Below are 6,177 nucleotides of genomic sequence, written 5' to 3'. Positions count from 1 at the left end.
AGTTTTTGAATGACTTGACGACGATCATCATACGATTAGGCAGAAAACCAATTAAGATTCAAAATAAACCATAACCGACTTAACTGAGTATAGACAAAGTGAATGAAAAACATGAAGGAAGCGGTTATTGATGCTAATGGGTGGCAAAGATAGAGGTTTGGTCTAGAAGACTAAAAAGATATCATATTAAACTACACTTGTAACTCATGCTTCTACACTACATGATATCCTATTTTACACAATCCAAGGAATGGCCACCCATGGTATTGGCGACGATTTTATTCATAGACCAAGGTGTATTGATGTCTTACATCACATTTCACATCAAAACAAAGAATGAAATACAAACTACAACTACGGATGTTGAGCCCTTTGTAATTTTGCAATGGATGCCGTCGTCTTTACATAAGCCCAATCTTTCAACCCATCAAGAAAATGAAACAAAGCATTCCTCCCAGGGAGATTGAAAAGCAAAGCCCCGCATGCCATCCAAAATCCAGTTACAAAGCCACTAGCCCCGCCAATATAAAACCATCTCCGAACATCCTCCATGCCATCATCTCCACCTTCACCTCGATCAATATGAGGTGGCACATGCGACTGTTTATCCCCGGGGCAATATTTGGTCAATGGAAGTCCACATAGTCTTGGATTTCCAGTGTACCTTGAAGGTTCAAAGGACTGAAGTTGAGTGCTAGATGGAATTCTTCCAAACAAGTTATTATGTGACACATCAAGATAACTTAGTAAAGTCATCTGAGACATGCTTGATGGTATCCGTCCTGTAAGATTATTACTAGATAAATCCAAGGTTACAAGTTTCATCATCCAATTTTCTGTGGAATCTCCCCAAGTAGAGCATTGTTTGACAAGTTCAGTGCAATCAGCTCATGGAGATCCATAAGTTCAAATGGGATATTTCCTTCTAGATTGTTGCATGATAAATCGATACTCTTCAATAATCCTAAAGTGCTGCTAAATTCACGCACTCTACCTTGCCACTGGATCATCGCACGGTCTTCATACTCACTGGTAAAGGTACCCCATGAATAATGGTGCACATTTTTGTCAAACGAAGATCCATTTTGAACCATGGCAGTAATATTACTGAGACATGAAGGGATGGTTCCAATAAGGTTGTTCATTGACAAGTCTAAAATCTGTAGATTTACTAAATGACATAGTTCTAAAGGGATGGTTCCAAAAAAATTATTTGATTTTAGGCTGAAAGCATACAACCCTGATAAATTTTCCCCTATCCAAATAGGCACGGGGCCAGAAAATTTGTTAGTACCCAAATGTAAAAAGGTTAACTTGGTGCAACTCTGTATAGATAAAGGCAATTTCCCCGAGAAGTTGTTATTGTATAAATACAAAGCCTCAAGACTGATTAGATACTCAATAGATGCAGGAAGTCTTCCAGAAAAATTGTTTTGTCCGAGATTGAGAACTTGTAGTCCTCTGAAATGCCACAAACAATCTGGAATTGGTCCTGTCAATGTAACATCCTAAAATTTATAATGTTGAATAAAGAAAGTTACGTTTAGTGATTTCCGCGTTATTAATTAATTAATATCGAGTAAAGAACGGATCATGGATTCAGATTACTTGAGATGGGTTAAATGAGAATGGGCTTTAGGTCCATGGGCTTTAAGGGATATAAATATCCCCTAAACCAACCTAAAACCCTAAACCCTCATTTCATTTCCATCATAATCTCTACACACTCCAAAACACACACACACCACACACCGCCATATACGGCCGGCGGCCGAGGGAGAGAAACGAGCAAGATCCGAGAGAGAGTAAACGATTAGTTGTGATTAAACAAGTTAAACGAGATCCAAACGAGCACAAAAGGTATGTTCTTGACCTTTAAAGTTTATGTTTTATTGAATGTCCTTAAGCTTAAAGATCCAAGCTTTATAGTATATACGGGATATATATACGAACGAAATGGTTAGGGAACGTTAGTGAGTGATGTCGAACCATAACAAGGGTATTAAAATCGCCAATATGCTTGATAAAAACCAAACCCGTAGCTGAACTGGGCAACTTCGCCTGCAAACTGATAACTTCGCCTGCAAACTGATAACTTCGCCTTCAAAGCTTAACTTCGCCTACGGCCAAGTTCGCCTAGCTGGTACCTTCGCCTAAAGCTAAGTTCGCCTAAGGTTTAACTTCGCCTAAAGCTAAGTTCGCCTAAGGTTTAACTTCGCCTAAAAGCTAAGTTCGCCTAAGGTTTAACTTCGCCTAAAGCTAAGTTCGCCTAAGGTTTAACTTCGCCTAAAGCTAAGTTCGCCTAAAGCTAAGTTCGCCTAAGGTTTAACTTCGCCTAAAGTCAAGTTCGATTAGAAAATAAATTAAAAACCTAATGGAAAATGTGTTAAGACAGTTAATGTAAATAAAATTTTTCCAAGCTGACCTGGCAGCTCGACCCCAGCCAGGGGCTCTGCCCCTTGGACCCTGCTAGGGGCTGCCGCCCCTAGACCCCGCTGCCAGGGGCACTGCCCCCGGACCCCCGTTCGTTGTGGGTTGTATAAAGATAGAAATACGACATGAGTAGTAGTAGTTAATTGATACATGTAAATATTATACAGTTAGCCGTGCACAGCTCAAGAAGGGAATAACGATTAACGGAGAGCGTAACAGGATTCAGGTGAGTTTCTAGCCCCATTTATGTGTTATGTTTTTGGGGCTGTGTGCATACTCGATGTGTTGTTAATACATTTATCCTAAGTGATAAGTGTATGCCATATGTGATATATGTGATGGATATGAATGATTGCTTGTCGGTACGCGAACGATCTTCGGATATTGCGCGTACTGTCAGGTCAAAAATAAATGTACGAATATTATATATCGAAGATGTATGAACATTACAAATGAATACTTGTCGGGGCGTGAACGATCTTCGGATATTGCACGTATCGACAAGAGGTATGGTTGTTAAATGAATGATGTAAAGAACGCCTAGAGTGTTCTTATGCTATAATGTAATTATTGTATATGTGAAGTATGTGTATACAGGTACACGAATGGTATGTGAGTTCTACGTTCGACATAGTAAGTTAGGATGGCAAATCCCTCTAGCTTTTGTCGGACATAGACTCGACTGGTGATGGCGTAGTTAAGGACTGCGGGCCTTATACGTAATGTAGATGATAGATGTAAACGTAGATAGGGACGGTGGGCCTTATACGTGTTACAGATAATAGACGACAACGTAGTTAAGGACTGCGGACCTTATACGTATTATAGATAGGCACCAGCATAGGAAAGGACTGTGGACCTTATATGTGCTGTATTTGTATTGTGGTAGCATAGGGGAGGATTGCGGACCTCGTACGTGCTATGGTTTAGGTTGCAACATAGGGAAGGACTGTGGACCTTGTACGTGTTGTGGATGTAGGATGGTATAGGGAAGGACTGCGGACCTTGCACGTACCATAAATGGTGAACATAGGTAAGGACTGCGGACCTTTTACGTGTTCACGACCTTGAGTACAGGTATAGACGGCGGACTATGAACGTACTCTCGGTAGACTGAGGTTAGTGATTGTAGATATGTATGTATGGTAGTAAGTATGTATGTAGAACAGAAGGGTAACTAGTTAGGTATGGATATGTATATTCGGATATGTATGTATGTGTATGTATTGTATGGCGTCCGATTAACTAGAACTCACTCAGCATAGCTGACTTTTAGTATGCACGCAGGTGAGTAGAATGAGACAACTAGCTTGAGCGGGCACATGGTGGGCGAATAGGAGACTGGCATTTGAAGACTCAAGATGTTTTAATGTAATTGACGTTTATTTTGAATGACAAGAATGTTTAATTAAGGCAAGTTTTGGATTGTTGTAACGTTTCATGAAAGTTTTTATATTCCGCGAAAGTTTTAATGAACTCTGATTTGTAAGAACTGTGTTTATGAGTAAATCCGACGCTAAAGTAAGGCTACCGGGTTCGGGGCCTTACATGTCAATGAATTGTTGGATAGATCTAGAGAGGTTAAAGACCCATTAGCAATTTCACACAAAAACGAGATTCCTCCATAGAATTTGTTATTGGAAAGGTCTAATATTTGCATACAAGAAGGAACATTCGGTATAGGGCCATAAAAGTTGTTAGAACTTAAATCTATGGTTGGAACAGAAGGGTTGAAATTTGATTTCAAATCTGTTACTTTCCCAGTGATGTTGTTGGAAGAGAGACTTAAATATGCCAATTGAGAAGGCCACACTTTCCAAAACTCCATTGGAATCGTATCAGATATACTGGTATTCGAAATATCAAGATATATAAGATTTTTTAGTGTTTGAATCCATTTGGGGAAGACAGGCCCTAGAATGCAAGAACTCAACATAACAAATGTAAGTGAACTTTCGGAGAGATCCATGCTTGAAATATCCATATTTCCAGATATGGCAAATTCAATGGAATTAAAAGAAACGTCAAGATATCCGAGCTTGGGAAGCTTCCACACTTTTTCACTTATAGTTCCATTTAATTGATTATCAAAGAGATCTAATGTTTGCAAGGATGAAAACTTTTGGATATCATCTGATAATGCCCCTGTCAACAGGCTACTTCGAGCATACAATTTTTGTAAATTTACTGACGTGCAACCAGAAAACTTGTTCATGAAATTGGAAAATATGACAGGCACAGAGTTCTCTTCAAAATGTAAAGTTTCCAAACTACAAAGATTTCCAAAATATTCAGGTATCCCATCTAACTTGTTGCTAGAGAGATCAAGATCTACAAGTCTATTGCTAGTTAACGGGAACAACCAATGATACATAGACGAGTTGAGATTGTTGTTTGTGAGAACAAGTCTAGCAATAGAGGAAGAAGAGTTGAAATATGAATACGAATATGGATGCGTGACGTGTGAGAGGTCACATCCATGTAAAATTAAGTATGATAGTTTCTTTAGACTTAGAACAACATCTACCCAATTATTTACTTTGGATAGGGAAATATCTCCGATAAAGAGTGTCTCCAAATGTGACATTTGAGACACCCAATTCAAATTTTCAACTATACATCCTCCGAGATATCCAAGTGAAAGCTCTTGCAAGTTTGTAAGGTTTCCAAGTTCTGGAGGAATGGTTCCAGTAAAATCATTCGAACTAAGGTCAAGATGTCTTAATTGAGTCATGGAACCAATGAATACGGGAATTGATCCCTTGAAAGAATTCCCTGAAAGGCCAAGACGATTCAAGTAAGTTAAGTTAAGCAATGAAGGGCTAATCTCACCTATAAGATCAACAAAGCCCAAGTCAAGGATTGTGACACGGGAATGGTTATTGCACGTGACTCCCTTCCATTTACAACAATCATCGGTTGCTTCTTCGGTTGTCCATGTAGAGAGGAGATCATGAGGGTCTTGATGAATGTATGATTTAAAATGAAGAAGTGCATCTCTCTCCTTGTTGGTGCACTTATAATTAGTAGCTCCACCTTCTACTACCAGTTGATCAAGAGGGGTGACACTTGTAATCTTCAGCCATAACAAGAAGAGTGATAACACAAACAAAAGAAGATGCTGATTGTTTTTGCAAATAGTACTTTTCATTATGCTGATTCAAACTGTATTGATAAACTCAAGTTTGAAGCAACCAAAATCAAATTGGATGTCTATACTTCGTATTTATGATAGGGGTTTGGTGTCTGATGTAACTATGTCGATAGTCAACAACCCATGTGCGTGTACTCATGTAGTGTTTACTTGAGCCACCATATGTGACTAAAGACCATCGAATAAATGAATTATTCAATAAAACTTTATTCTCAAACTGTAAGGGTCTCAGCTAGTTGAGCTCAAGCTTAGCTCGTTTTAACTTGTTAAGGCTTGAACTCGGCTCGTTTTGAGCTCATTTTTTAAAACTCGAGTTCGGCCCATGATCTATTTTTTTTATGCCCATGCTAGTTTATTAATTTATATACGTTTTTAATTATTTATATATTTTTCGAGAAAAACTTTAAATGAGTCTACGCTCGGTTTTATAGTGTGAAATTAATACATAGAAGTATAACATAAGTAAACTAAAAAAAATTAGCCAAGGCTCGTTAAGACTCGACAAGCCTAAACGAGCTCTCCATACAATACTCGAGCTCGGGCTCGATAACTAAATGAACTTTATTTGAAGCTCTCGGCTTGAGAAAACT

General features: G+C 38.7%; 1 pseudogene; it reads right to left on the bottom strand.

The window, feature by feature from the left end:
• Nucleotides 1–354: 354 nt before the first annotated feature.
• On the bottom strand, nucleotides 355–5,584 carry LOC143578655 (receptor-like protein EIX2; annotated as a pseudogene).
• Between the last annotated feature and the right edge of the window lie 593 nt (nucleotides 5,585–6,177).

Source organism: Bidens hawaiensis, unplaced genomic scaffold (assembly GCF_021521415.1).
Source record: "Bidens hawaiensis isolate Kalapana, Puna unplaced genomic scaffold, B.hawaiensis_p1.1 tig00029316_1, whole genome shotgun sequence".
In the NCBI taxonomy this organism is placed as follows: Eukaryota; Viridiplantae; Streptophyta; class Magnoliopsida; order Asterales; family Asteraceae; genus Bidens; species Bidens hawaiensis.
This window is presented reverse-complemented; position numbering and strand designations above follow the sequence as displayed.